Raw genomic sequence first — 16,225 nt, 5'->3', positions numbered from 1 at the left:
CTGCATTATATTGATACAACACACTGCCCTCAGACACGATATCTCCACTGCCTCCAGCCTTCTCCTTGTTGCAACATTCACCACCCATGCTTCATGCCAATATAAGGGTGTTGGTATAACTATACTGTCGTACATTCCCCTTTTTGCTTCCATGGACAAGTTCTTTGTCTCCACAGACCCCTCAGTGCATCACTCACCTTTTTCCCCTAATTTAGCCTAATCCAGCTAAATATATTTTAGATAAGTTTACAATAATTTAATAATAAACAAACGCAGAGAAATGCCTTTTTTTCGTTAGGTTACGAATGATTCTTGCCAAATTACTGCACACTCAAATTTATGCTTGCCTTATTCGACAAGAAGAGCATTGTTATTTAAGCGAAAATGGCAAGTTTTACCCATTCTGCACGACACACACACACACACACACACACACACACACACACACACACACACATATATATATAAATATATATATATATATATATATATATATATATATATATATCTATATATATATATATATATATATATATATATATATATATTTAATAAATGTATGGAATTATTTAATAAATGTATGGAAGAGGGTAAGGTACCTAGGGATTGGCAGAGAGCATGCATAGTTCCTTTGTATAAAGGCAAAGGGGATAAAAGAGAGTGCAAAAATTATAGGGGGATAAGTCTGTTGAGTGTACCTGGTAAAGTGTATGGTAGAGTTATAATTGAAAGAATTAAGAGTAAGACGGAGAATAGGATAGCAGATGAACAAGGAGGCTTTAGGAAAGGTAGGGGGTGTGTGGACCAGGTGTTTACAGTGAAACATATAAGTGAACAGTATTTAGAAAAGGCTAAAGAGGTCTTTGTGGCATTTATGGATTTGGAAAAGGCATATGACAGGGTGGATAGGGGGGCAATGTGGCAGATGTTGCAAGTGTATGGTGTAGGAGGTAGGTTACTGAAAGCAGTGAAGAGTTTTTACGAGGATAGTGAGGCTCAAGTTAGAGTATGTAGGAAAGAAGGAAATTTTTTCCCAGTAAAAGTAGGCCTTAGACAAGGATGTGTGATGTCACCGTGGTTGTTTAATATATTTATAGATGGGGTTGTAAGAGAAGTAAATGCGAGGGTCTTGGCAAGAGGCGTGGAGTTAAAAGATAAAGAATCACACACAAAGTGGGAGTTGTCACAGCTGCTCTTTGCTGATGACACTGTGCTCTTGGGAGATTCTGAAGAGAAGTTGCAGAGATTGGTGGATGAATTTGGTAGGGTGTGCAAAAGAAGAAAATTAAAGGTGAATACAGGAAAGAGTAAGGTTATGAGGATAACAAAAAGATTAGGTGATGAAAGATTGAATATCAGATTGGAGGGAGAGAGTATGGAGGAGGTGAATGTATTCAGATATTTGGGAGTGGACGTGTCAGCGGATGGGTCTATGAAAGATGAGGTGAATCATAGAATTGATGAGGGAAAAAGAGTGAGTGGTGCACTTAGGAGTCTGTGGAGACAAAGAACTTTGTCCTTGGAGGCAAAGAGGGGAATGTATGAGAGTATAGTTTTACCAACGCTCTTATATGGGTGTGAAGCGTGGGTGATGAATGTTGCAGCGAGGAGAAGGCTGGAGGCAGTGGAGATGTCATGTCTGAGGGCAATGTGTGGTGTGAATATAATGCAGAGAATTCGTAGTTTGGAAGTTAGGAGGAGGTGCGGGATTACCAAAACTGTTGTCCAGAGGGCTGAGGAAGGGTTGTTGAGGTGGTTCGGACATGTAGAGAGAATGGAGCGAAACAGAATGACTTCAAGAGTGTATCAGTCTGTAGTGGAAGGAAGGCGGGGTAGGGGTCGGCCTAGGAAGGGTTGGAGGGAGGGGGTAAAGGAGGTTTTGTGTGCGAGGGGCTTGGACTTCCAGCAGGCATGCGTGAGCGTGTTTGATAGGAGTGAATGGAGACAAATGGTTTTTAATACTTGACGTGCTGTTGGAGTGTGAGCAAAGTAACATTTATGAAGGGATTCAGGGAAACCGGCAGGCCGGACTTGAGTCCTGGAGATGGGAAGTACAGTGCCTGCACTCTGAAGGAGGGGTGTTAATGTTGCAGTTTAAAAACTGTAGTGTAAAGCACCCTTCTGGCAAGACAGTGATGGAGTGAATGATGGTGAAAGTTTTTCTTTTTCGGGCCACCCTGCCTTGGTGGGAATCGGCCGGTGTGATAATAAAAAAAAAATAAATATATATATATATATATATATATACATATATATATATATATATATATATATATATATATATATATATATATATATATATATATATATATATATATATATATATATATATATATATATATATATATATATATATATATATATATATATGTATATGCAATAAGATCACAGCAAACAGGTGATTTCAGAATATGCAAAACAACCACTCTAAAAAGAATAGAGAAATTCCAAGCGCTTTCGTGACTACTCACATTATCAAGGAACTATGAAAGTAAAGCATCCAAGGAAGCTATATAAGGGGTCTGGCCAACACCTCACTATCAGATCCCACAACGGTTAAACACCTGACGCGCGCCGACCCAACTGGGTAGGTCATTTGCACAACTCACCCACAAACTATTCTACCCAAGAAAATTTAAAAATTATTATTTGTCCAGTGTATTATTAAATTCTTCCCAAATTCTATTAATTATAAATGGATCTAATTTATATAAACCAAAGGAAATATTCATATTATTGTCAAAACTGCTTTCTATGAAACAAGATTCAATTATATTCCTGTCGACCATGGACTTGCTTGATACTACTTTCTCAACTTTTTGAAAATCAATTGGATGGTTAAAATCTCTTACATGAATAAATAGAGAATTGGAATCTTGTCCTGTTCTAATCTAACAACATAAATATAGCATTAGAACTGGACAAGTATATATATATATATACTTACGATTTTGGCTTGAATAGCAATGCTCACTCACCTTTTTCCCCATGTCAGTTCAATGATTCACATCCTTCAAAGATCCAACTGCTTATACATCCACTCCTAAATATCTGAATACATTCACCTCCACCATACTTTCTCCCTCCAATCTGATATCCAATCTTTTGGTACCTATTTTTTTTATCTTTATCATCTTACTCTTTCCTATATTCACTGTTAATTAATTTCTTTTACATACCCTTCCAAACTACTTCACAAACCTCTGCAACTTCTCTTCAGAATCTCCCAACAGCACAGTGTCATCAGCAAAGATCAACTGTGAAAACTCCCACTTTGTGTTAGATTCTTTATCTTTTAACCCCGCACCTCTTGCCAATACATTCTTTTACAACCCCATGTATAAATATATTGAACAACCATGGTGACATCACATATCCTTGTCTACAGCCTACTTTTGCTGGGAAATAATCTCTCTCTATCCTACATACTTTAACCTGAGCCTCACTATCCTCGCAAAAACTCTTCACTGCTTTCAATAACCTATCTCCTATTCCATACATTTGTAACATCTGCCACATTGCCCTCCCTGTCCACCCTGTCATACGCCTTTTCCAAATCCATAAATTCCACAAAAACCTCTTTACCCTTATGTAAATACTGTTCACCTATATGTTTCAGTGTAAACACTTGGTCTACACACCCCCTACCTTTCCTAAAGCCTCATTGTTCATCTGCTATCCTGCTCTCCATCTTACTCTTAGTTCTTTCAATAATAACTGTACCATACACTTCACCAGGTATACTCAACAGACTTATTCCCCTATAATTTTACACTCTTCTTTTTCCCCTTTACTTTTATACAAAGTTACTATGCATGTTCTTTGCCAATCCCTAGGTACCTTACCTTCTTCCATACATTTTTTAAATGCACCAACCACTCCAATACTATATCCCACCTGCTTTTAACATTTCTATCTTTATCCCATCAAACCCAGCTGCCTTACCCTCTTTCATTCTACCCACCGCCTCACCAACTTCCCCCATACTCACAACTGGCTCTTCCTCACTCCTACAAGATGTTATTCCTCCTTCCCTATACTCGAAATCACAGCTTAACTGTCTTCATCAATTTTTAACATTTCCTCAAAGTATTCCGTCCATCTTCCCGATACCTCTAACTCTCCATTTAATAACTCTCCTCCTATTTTTAACTATCAAATCCATTTGTTCTCTAGGCTTCCTCACTTATTAATCTCACTCCAAAACTTTTTCATATTTTCAACAAAATTTGTTGATAACATCTCACCCACTCTCTCATTTGCTCTCTTTCTACATTGCTTCACCACTCTCTTAACTTCTCTTTTTCTCTACATATACTCCTCCCTCCTTGCATCATTTCTTTGTAAAAAACCTCTCATATGCTAACTTTTTCTCATTCCACCAATCGCTCTACTTCCCTCCTGCACCCACCTTCCTGTAACCACAAAGTTCTGTTTGACACTCTAACTCTACATTCTTAAACCTATCCCATACATCTTCAACTCCATTGTCTATACTCTCACTGCCCCATCAATCCATTTGTTTATTTCTTACCCTAACTGCCTCCTCCTTTATTTTATAAACCTTCACCTCTCTCTTACTTACTTCTTCCATTTTCCTTGGATCCCATCTACCTTTTACTCTCGCTGTAGCTACAACTAAAAAGTGATCTGATATATCTGTGGCACCTCAATAGACATACATCCTGAAGTCTACCCAACGGTCCTTTATCTACCAATACATAATCCATCAAACTACTGTCATTACGCCCTACTATATCATGTCTAGTATACTTATTTATCCTCTTTTTCTTAAAATATGTATTATCTGAATTAAACCCTTTCAATACAAAGGGTTCCCATTATCATTTACACCCTGCACACCAAACTACATATATATGTATATATATATATATATATATATATATATATATATATATATATATATATATATATATATATATATATATATATATATATATATATATATATATATATATATATATATATATATATATATACATATAGATGAAATAAGATCACAGTAAACAGGTGATTTCAGAATATGCAAAACAACCACTGTGAAAAATAGAGAAATTCCAAGCGCTTTCGTGACTACTCACATTATCAAGGAACGTTATAATTGTTCCTTGATAATGTGTGTAGTCACGAAAGCGCTTGGAGTTTCTCTATTCTTTCACAGTGGTTGTTTTGCATATACATTATATATATATATATATATATATATATATATATATATATATATATATATATATATATATATATATATATATATATATATATATATATATATATATATATATATATATATATATATATATATATATATATATATATATATATATATATATATAAATATATATATATATATATATATATATATATATATATATATATATATATATATATATATATGTATATATATATATATATATACATATATATATATATATATATATATATATATATATATATATATATATATATATATATATATATATATATATATATATATATATATATATATATATATATATATATGCTGCAGCAGTTATTTGATTGGTTTTGTGAATCAGGCGACATGTTCGTTATAATGCTTACTTCAAGATCCTTTTCTTTAACTGACGTTTGCAGCTGTTGGTTTCCTAACGTGTACTCCGTCTGCGGTCTTCTGTGTCCTTCCCCAATGTTCATGACCTTACACTTACTGGGGTTAGACTCCAGGAGTCATTTGTCGGACCTTACTTGTAGTTTGTCCGGATCCCCTTGTAATCTTAACTGACCCTCGCCCTCTTGTATTCTCCTCATCAGCGAACAGAGACACTTCTGAATCAATTCCTACCACCATGTCATTCACTTATACAAGAAATAGCACCGGGCCTAGGACTGAACCTTGTGGAACCCCACTTGACACATTCGCTCACTCCGACACTTCAGCACGTACCAACGCACGTTGTTTCCTTCCTGTCAGGTATTCCCTGATCCATTGCAGTACTTTCCCCGTTATTCCTGCCTGCTCCTCTAATTTTTGCACCAGTCTCTTGTGTGGAACTGTGTCAAATGCTTTCTTGCAATCTAAAAAGATGCAATCTACCCATCCCTCTCTCTCCTGTCTTACTTCTGTTACCTTATCGTAGAACTCAAGTAAATTTGTGACACAGGATTTCCCATCTCTGAAGCCGTGCTGACTGTCATGTATGAGCCCAATCTTTTCAATGTGTTCCACTACTTTTCTCCTGATAATCTTTTCCATGACTTTACATACTATACAAGTCAGTGACACTGGTCTGTAGTTTAATGTTGCCTGTCTGGCCCCTTTCTTAAAAATTGAAACTACATGTGCTGTCTTCTACGCCTCAGGCAACTGCCCTGTTTCGACAGATTTACTGAAGATTGCTGCTAATGGCACTCACAGTTCCTCTGCTCCCTCTCTCAGTATCCAAGAAGATATGTTATCTGGGCCCACCGCCTTTGAGGTATCGAGTTCGACTAGCAGTTTCTTCACCTCTACCTTGGTTATGTGTATTGTGTCCAGCACCTGCTGGTGCACCCTACCTCCACAGTTTGCTGGAAGCATTCCTGTCTCTATTGTGAATACTTCTCTAAATCTTGTGTTTAGTTCATCACATACTTCTTGGTCACTCTTCGTCAGCTCCCCTCCTTTTTTCCTCACCCTGATTACCTGGTCCTTGACTGTTGTTTTTCTCCTAATGTGACTGTATAACAACTTTGGTTCAGATTTGGCTTTTGATGCTATGTCGTTTTCGTATTGCCTCTGGGCCTCTCTCCTTATCCCTGCATATTCGTTTCTGGTTCTTCTGCTCATCTCCTTGTTTTCTTGAGTCCTTTGTCTTCTATACCTTTTCCATGCACTCGCACACTTCACTTTGGTCTCTTTACACCTCTAATTAAACCATGGGCTCACTCTGGTCTTACCATTTTTTCTGTTGCCCTTTGGTATGAACCTTTCCTCTGTCTCCCTGCCCTTAGTGGTTACTATTTCCATCATTTCATTTACTGTCTTTCCATCCAGTTCTCTTTCTCACAGCACTTCATGCAGGAAACTTCTCATTCCTATGTAGTCCCCTTTTTTGAAGTTTACTTTCTCTCTTTTTTCTCATGCTGCTGCATTCTCCACTGTTAACTCAACAAGATATTCAAAACTCAGGACATCATGATCACTAGCGCCAAGGGGTCTTTCGTGGGTGATATCCCTTATGTCTAAACTATTCAAGGTGAATATGAGATCCAGCCTTGCTGCAACATCCTCTCCTCTCTCTCTGGTTGTATCCCTAACATGTTGATGCATGAAGTTCTCCAATACAGTCTCCAACATCTTAGCCCTCCATGTTTCTGGTCTCCCATGTGGCTCTAGGTTTTCCCAGTCAATCTCTTTATGATTGAAATCCCCAATTAGAAGCAATTTTCTCCAACCCATATGAGCCCTCCTGGCCACTTCAGCTAGTGTTTCCACCATTGCCTTATTTCGCACATCATACCCTTCTCTTGTTCTCCTGCTGTTAAGTGGTGGGTTATACATCACTGCTATCATCACCTTTGGACCACCAGTCTGAAGTGTTCCTACAATGAAGTCGTTTGTTTCCCTTCTTTCCATTCCTCCTACCTCCTCAAAACTCCACTGGTTTTTTATGAGCAATGCTACTCCTCCCCCTCCTCTGTTCTCTCTGTCTTTCCTCATAATCTGATATCCAGGTGGAAAAATTGCATCTGTTATCATCCCTGTAAGTTTTGTCTCTGTTAGTGCTATGATTCAGGTGATGCATCAATGATGCATTCTTGCCACTCTTCACTCTTATTTGTTATTCCATCTGCATTGGTGTACCATACCTTTAGCTTCCTTTCCATGACTGTATTTTGGGAGATGGAATAGGAAGGTGCAGGCTGGGAGTGTGGGAGGCAGGGCACAATATTATGTGAGGCTGCTGTGATTGTGGAATTAGTACCTAGGAGGATGGTGGCTATGGAGTTAGTTTCGTTTCTGTATACTGTGTTTGGTTGATATGTGGTGACATGGGTTGAGAGGTTTCTGGAAGCATTTGTGTTTGATGTTCCCCCAAAGGATGAGTTTTCCTGTCTGTCGTTGCCTGTCCTATCTCACTTTCCTTCCCCTGGTTCTGTCTCACTCTCACATTCAGTTGTTGCCTTTCCTTTCGTGTTCTGTCTCGATTGAGGAACACTTTTTGATAATCTGGAGAGTCCTTTAACAGTGGTTTCTGTTGTAGTATCCTGTTCTGTACCACATCTATCTTGAATGTCAATCTGGTTGGTCGATTTTTTTCCCTCGAATACCCCCCAAGTCTGTGAAAAATTTTCTACCTGAGACATGTCCCTCTCTCTTGTTATTGCAATGATGTTCTTAATCTCTGTTTTCTCCAAATGCTTTCTTTCATCATAGGTCTGCCCTTCAGCCTCCTGAAGCCCATGAATAATTATTGACCTCTCCCTCTCCTTTTCCCATTTCTTTTCCCTCTGTATCTCAGGATCTGATTTAAGCATCTCCTCTGCTGTTTCTCTAATCATCTCCCAGACACCATGATGGCCTGAAATTACTGCTGCAAAAGACTGCTTAGATCCATCTTCTCCTTCAGTCCCCTCGCTGCCTGCTGATGTTCCCATTTCAGTCATCTTGCTCCTTTTGGACCTCATCTTTAGATCCTGCTTCAGCACATTCATTTCTTCCTCCAATCTCTGTATCTTTGCCTCGGCTACTACAGCTCGTGATTCTCACTTCTTGCTCTCTACAGATATTTGCTCTAACATGTTATTGCAAAGCTTGTTTAACCTTTTCTCCCATTGTTGTTCCATTTTGTTCTTGAGCCATTCTACCCATTCTTCCTTTTCCGACCAGCCATCATCGGTTCCCTTGCCTTTACGTCCTCCCTTTTGAGAGCCCATTTTGTTTTTATCCTGTTGGGGTGTTATCGTAAAAATGTGTGTATGTGGTGGGGGGATTTATGAGCTAATGTGTTAGGTTAGGTTTGTATGTGTGTGTGAGTGTGTGTGTGTGTGTGTGTGTGTGTGTGTGTGTGTGTGTGTGTGTGTGTGTGTGTGTGTGTGTGTGTGTGTGTGTGTGTGTGTGCGTGTGTGTGTGTGTGTGTGTGTGTGTGTGTGTGTGTGTGTGTGTGTGTGTGTGTGTGTACTCACATAGTTGTACTTACCTAGTTGAGGTTGCAGGGGTCGATTCCGAGCTCCTGGCACCGACTCTTCACTGATCACTACTAGGTCACTCTCCCTGAACCGTGAGCTTTATCATACCTCTGCTTAAAGCTATGTATGGATCCTGCCTCCACTACATTGCTTCCACTTACTTATTCCACTTACTGACTACTCTGTGGCTGAAGAAATACTTCCTAACATCCGTGTGATTCATCTGTGTCTTCAACTTCCAACTGTGTCCCCTTGTTACTGTGTCCAATCTCTGCAACATCCTGTCTTTGTCCACCTTGTCAATTCCTCTCAGTATTTTGTATGTCGTTATCATGTCCCCCCTATCTCTCCTGTCCTCCAGTGTCGTCAGGTTGATTTCCCTTAACCTCTCCTCGTAGGACATACCTCTTAGCTCTGGGACTAGTCTTGTTGCAAACCTTTGCACTTTCTCTAGTTTCTTTACGTGCTTGGCTAGGTGTGGGTTCCAAACTGGTGCCGCATACTCCAATATGGGCCTAACGTACACGGTGTACAGGGTCCTGAACGATTCCTTATTAAGATGTCGGAATGCTGATCTGAGGTTTGCTAGGCGCCCATATGCTGCAGAAGTTATTTGGTTGATGTGTGCTTCAGGAGATGTGCCTGGTGTTATACTCACCCCAAGATCTTTTTCCTTGAGTGAGGTTTGTAGTCTCTGGCCCCCTAGACTGTACTCCGTCTGCGGTCTTCTTTGCCCTTCCCCAATCTTCATGACTTTGCACTTGGTGGGATTGAACTCCAGGTCCTAGGACTGACCCCTGTGGGACCCCGCTGGTCACAGGTGCCCACTCTGACACCTCGCCACGTACCATGACTCGCTGCTGTCTTCCTGACAAGTATTCCCTGATCCATTGTAGTGTCAAACGCCTTCTTGCAGTCCAAGAATATGCAATCCACCCACCCCTCTCTCTCTTGTCTTACTGCTGTCACCATGTCATAGAACTCCAGTAGGTTTGTGACACAGGATTTCCCATCCCTGAAACCATGTTGGCTGCTGTTGATGAGATCATTCCTTTCTAGGTGTTCCACCACTCTTCTCCTGATATCTTCTTCATGATTTTGCATACTATACATGTCAGTGACACTGGTCTGTAGTTTAGTGCTTCATGTCTGTCTCCTTTTTTAAAGATTGAGACTACATTTGCTGTCTTCCATGCCTCAGGCAGTCTCCCTGTTTCGATAGATGTATTGAACATTGTTGCTAGGGGTACACATAGCGCCTCTGCTCCCTCTCTCAATACCCATGGGGAGATGTTATCTGGCCCCATTGCCTTTGAGGTATCTAGCTCACTCAGAAGCCTCTTCACTTCTTCCTCGGTTGTGTGCACTGTGTCCAGCACGTGGTGGTGTCCCCCACCTCTCCGTCTTTCTGGAGCCCCTTCTGTCTCCTCTGTGAACACTTCTTTGAATCTCTTGTTGAGTTCCTCACATACTTCACGGTCATTTCTTGTTGTCTCTCCTCCTTCCTTCCTTAGCCTGATTACCTGGTCCTTGACTGTTGTTTTCCTCCTGATGTGGCTGTATAACAGTTTCGGGTCAGATTTGGCTTTCGCTGCTATGTCATTTTCATATTGTCTTTGGGCCTCCCTTCTTATCTGTGCATATTCGTTTCCAGCTCTACGACTGCTCTCCTTATTCTCCTGGTTCCTTTGCCTTCTATATTTCTTCCATTCCCTAGCACACTTGGTTTTTGCCTCCCTGCACCTTTGGGTGAACCATGGGCTCATCCTGGCTTTTTCATTATTCCTGTTACCCTTGGGTACAAACCTCTCCTCAGCTTCCTTGCATTTTGTTGCTAAATATTCCATCATCTCATTAACTGGCTTCCCTGCCAGTTCTCTGTCCCACTGAACCCCGTTCAGGAAGTTCCTCATTCCTGTGTAGTCCCCTTTCTTGTAGTTTGGCTTCATTCGTCCTGGCCTTCCTGCTTCTTCCTCCTGTGTATTTGAAGCTTAAAACCACATGGTCGCTGGCCCCAAGGGGTCTTTCATATGTGATGTCCTCGATATCTACACTACTCAAGGTGAATACTAAGTCCAGCCTTGCTGGTTCATCCTCTCCTCTCTCTCTTGTAGTGTCCCTTACGTGTTGGCACATGAAGTTTTCCAGTACCACCTCCATCATCTTAGCCCTCCATGTATCTTGGCCCCCATGCGAGTCCAAGTTCTCCCAATCGATCTCCTTGTGGTTAAAGTCACCCATGATCAGGAGCTTTGCCCTGCATGCATGAGCTCTTCTGGCCACTGCAGCCAGTGTGTCAACCATCGCTCTATTGCTCTCGTCGTACTCTTGCCTTGGCCTCCTGCTGTTCTGTGGTGTGTTATACATCACTGCTATTACCACCTTGGGACCTCCAGAGTGAAGCGTTCCCGCTATGTAATCACTTTCTTCTCCGCTGTCTCCTCTCTCCAGCTCATCAAAATTCCAGCGATTTTTGATCAGCAATGCCACTCCTCCACCACCCTGTTCCCTCTGTCTTTCCTCAGGATTTGGTATCCCGGTGGAAAGATGGCATCTGTTATCATACCTGTAAACTTGGTTTCTGTGAGAGCTATGACGTCCGGTGATGCCTCTTTGACTCTTTTGTGCCACTCCTCCCACTTATTTGTTATTCCATCAGAGTTTGTGTACCATACCTTGAGTTTCCTTTCCAACACTATGGTTTGGGGGGCCTGTGAGTGTGGGAGACCTGGTAGCATACTGTGGGATTTTATAGCTCGGTGTTGGGTGGAGGCTGTGGGTATGGATTGTAGTGTGTGTTGGGATGGTGTGATAGGTTGTGGGGTTCTGAGAATAGTTGTGTGTGTGCTTGCCCTTGCTGTTCTGTTCTGCTCTGACTGACCTCTGCTGGTTCCATCCTTGTCTCCTTTCCTAGCTCCTTTCGCTTTTTTGTCCTCTCCCTCAGCTGCTGTCATTCTGCTTGTGTTCTGTCTCTGTCTAGGAACACTCTCTTGTACTCTTCCAAGTATTTCAACCGTGGTTTCTCTTGGAGGATCCTTTTCCGCACTGTTTCTGTCCTGAGAATAAGCTTGATCGGTCGGTTTCTCCCCTTCGAGTACCCCCCTATTCTCTGAAAATTTACAATCTCGTCCATCTCTTCACCTATTTCCGTGATGATTTTCTCAATCTCCTTTCTTTCTTCCTGCTGCCTTTCAGTGTGTGTCCTTTCCTCTCTCTCCTGAAACCCATGGATAAACACTGATTTTGCCCTTTCCTCCTCCCATTGCCTCACCCTCTGTGACTCTGGATCCTGCCTGTATGTGGTCATTTTCTCCCTTGATTTTTCCAGTGGCTCTTGATAGCCTGGTTGCACCTCAGCATTCGACCTATCACCCTCTCCATCTGCACCCAGCATTCTTCGCTTTCACTCCTTGGCCCTCCTTGGCAGGCTGATATGACCTTAGCATAATTCATAACTCCTTCCTTCCTGTTCGGCCTCGCAGCTTCATATGCTGTGTCTTCTCTGGTCACTGCCCCTGTAACTCGCTTCAGCCTATTTATCTCAACTTCTAAGACCCTTATCTTGGCTACTGCAGTTTCGACTTGTGCCTCCCAATTCTTTGTCTCCTTCTCCAACCTCTTTTCCAGTTTCACAGAGAGCTCTTTCTCCATTTTTTCAGAAAGCTCTCCTAATTTTCTCTCCCACTCTTGTTCCATCATTTTCCACTGCTCCTCCATCCACTCCTCCCTACCAGAACCATTCTCATCTGATCCCTGGTTCCTGCGAGTCCCCACCAATTTTTTTTTTTTCGTGAGAGAAGAGAGAAGGGATAGGTAGGAGAGAGAGAGAGGGGGAGAGTGAGAAGGGAAAATGGGGAAGAGATGGAGAGAGAGAGAGAGAGAGAGAGAGAGAGAGAGAGAGAGAGAGAGAGAGAGAGAGAGAAGGGAAGGTAGAAAGAGAGAGGGGGATAGTGAGAAGGAAAAAGGAGAAGAGAGAGTGAGAGAGTGAGAGAGAGTGAGAGAGAGAGGGGGAGAGAGAGAGAAGGGAAGGGTAGGAGAGGGGGAGAGTGAGAAGGGAAAATGGGGGAGAGAGAGCGAGAGAGATAGAGAGAGAAGGCAAAGAGAGGAGGAGAGAGAGAGGGGGAGAGAGGGGGAGAAGGGGGGAAAGAGGGGGAGATGGAAGAGAGAGAGGGGAGAGAGAGGCTAGGGGGAGAGAGAGGGAGGAGGGGAGAGAGATGGATAAAGGGAGAGGGGAGAGATAATGAGAGGGGAGAGATGTTAGAGGGGGAGAGATGTAAGAGGGGGGGGGAGGTGTTAGATGGAAGAGATGTTAGAGGGGAGAGATGGGAGAGGGAAGAGAGAGAGAGAGATAGGTAGAGAGTGATAGGTAGAGAGAGAGATATAGGTAAAGAGTGAGATAGGTAGAGAGAGATAGGTAGAGAGGGAGAGAGGGGGAGAGAGAGAAGGAGCGAGATTTAGATGGTCAGTTCACAGGAAGGTGTGAAATCCTGTGTATGTGTGTGTTTGCATGTGTACCACAGCTTACAAGTGCTTGTTCCTGTGTGTGTGTGTGTGTGTGTGTGTGTGTGTGTGTGTGTGTGTGTGTGTGTGTGTGTGTGTGTGTATGTGTGTATGTATGTACTCACCTAGTTGTACTCACCTAGTTGAGGTTGCGGGGGTCGAGTCCGAGCTCCTGGCCCCGCCTCTTCACTGATCGCTACTAGGTCACTCTCCCTGAGCCGTGAGCTTTATCGTACCTCTGCTTAAAGCTATGTATGGATCCTGCCTCCACTACATCGCTTCCCAAACTATTCCACTTACTGACTACTCTGTGGCTGAAGAAGTACTTCCTAACATCCCTGTGATTCATCTGTGTCTTTAGCTTCCAACTGTGTCCCCTTGTTACTGTGTCCAATCTCTGGAACATCCTGTTTTTGTCCACCTTGTCAATTCCTCTCAGTATTTTGTATGTCGTTATCATGTCCCCCCTATCTCTCCTGTCCTCCAGTGTCGTCAGGTTGATTTCCCTTAACCTCTCCTCGTAGGACATACCTCTTAGCTCTGGGACTAGTCTTGTTGCAAACCTTTGCACTTTCTCTAGTTTCTTTACGTGCTTGGCTAGGTGTGGGTTCCAAACTGGTGCCGCATACTCCAATATGGGCCTAACGTATACGGTGTACAGGGTCCTGAACGATTCCTTATTAAGATGTCGGAATGCTGTTCTGAGGTTTGCTAGGCGCCCATATGCTGCAGCAGTTATTTGGTTGATGTGCGCTTCAGGAGATGTGCCTGGTGTTATACTCACCCCAAGATCTTTTTCCTTGAGTGAGGTTTGTAGTCTCTGACCCCCTAGACTGTACTCCGTTTGCGGCCTTCTTTGCCCTTCCCCAATCTTCATGACTTTGCACTTGGTGGGATTGAACTCCAGGAGCCAATTGCTGGACCAGTTCTGCAGCCTGTCCAGATCCCTTTGTAGTTCTGCCTGGTCTTCGATCGAGTGTATTCTTCTCATCAACTTCACGTCATCTGCAAACAGGGACACCTCAGAGTCTATTCCTTCCGTCATGTCGTTCACAAATACCAGAAACAGCACTGGTCCTAGGACTGACCCCTGCGGGACCCCGCTGGTCACAGGTGCCCACTCTGACACCTCGCCACGTACCATGACTCGCTGCTGTCTTCCTGACAAGTATTCCCTGATCCATTGTAGTGCCTTCCCTGTTATCCCTGCTTGGTCCTCCAGTTTTTGCACCAATCTCTTGTGTGGAACTGTGTCAAACGCCTTCTTGCAGTCCAAGAAAATGCAATCCACCCACCCCTCTCTCTCTTGTCTTACTGCTGTCACCATGTCATAGAACTCCAGTAGGTTTGTGACACAGGATTTCCCGTCCCTGAAACCATGCTGGCTGCTGTTGATGAGATCATTCCTTTCTAGGTGTTCCACCACTCTTCTCCTGATAATCTTCTCCATGATTTTGCATACTATACATGTCAGTGACACTGGTCTGTAGTTTAATGCTTCATGTCTGTCTCCTTTTTTAAAGATTGGGACTACATTTGCTGTCTTCCATGCCTCAGGCAATCTCCCTGTTTCGATAGATGTATTGAATATTGTTGTTAGGGGTACACATAGCGCCTCTGCTCCCTCTCTCAATACCCATGGGGAGATGTTATCTGGCCCCATTGCCTTTGAGGTATCTAGCTCACTCAGAAGCCTCTTCACTTCTTCCTCGGTTGTGTGCACTGTGTCCAGCACTTGGTGGTGTGCCCCACCTCTCCGTCTTTCTGGAGTCCCTTCTGTCTCCTCTGTGAACACTTCTTTGAATCTCTTGTTGAGTTCTTCACATACTTCCCGGTCATTTCCTGTTGTCTCTCCTCCTTCCTTCCTTAGCCTGATTACCTGGTCCTTGACTGTTGTTTTCCTCCTGATGTGGCTGTACAACAGTTTCGGGTCAGATTTGGCTTTCGCTGCTATGTCATTTTCATATTGTCTTTGGGCCTCCCTTCTTATCTGTGCATATTCATTTCTGGCTCTACGACTGTTCTCCTTATTCTCCTGGGTCCTTTGCCTTCTATATTTCTTCCATTCCCTAGCACACTTGGTTTTTGCCTCCCTGCACCTTTGGGTAAACCATGGGCTCATCCTGGCTTTTTCATTACTCCTGTTACCCTTGGGTACAAACCTCTCCTCAGCCTCCTTGCATTTTATTGCTACATATTCCATCATCTCATTAACTGGTTTCCCTGCCAGTTCTCTGTCCCACTGAACCCCGTTCAGGTAGTTCCTCATTCCTGTGTAGTCCCCTTTCTTGTAGTTTGGCTTCATTCGTCCTGGCCTTCCTGCTTCTCCCTCCACTTGTAGCTCTACTGTGTATTCGAAGCTTACAACCACATGGTCACTGGCCCCAAGGGGTCTTTCATATGTGATGTCCTCGATATCTGCACTACTGAAGGTGAATACTAAGTCCAGCCTTGCTGGTTCATCCTCTCCTCTCTCTCTTGTAGTGTCCCTTACGTGTTGGTACATGAAGTTCTCCAGTACCACCTCCATCATCTTAGCCCTCCAAGTATCTTGGCC

The sequence above is a fragment of the Cherax quadricarinatus genome, chromosome 90 (assembly GCF_038502225.1).
Source record: "Cherax quadricarinatus isolate ZL_2023a chromosome 90, ASM3850222v1, whole genome shotgun sequence".
In the NCBI taxonomy this organism is placed as follows: domain Eukaryota; kingdom Metazoa; phylum Arthropoda; class Malacostraca; order Decapoda; family Parastacidae; genus Cherax; species Cherax quadricarinatus.
The sequence above is the reverse complement of the archived record's forward strand: the minus strand, read 5'-3'. Positions refer to the sequence as shown.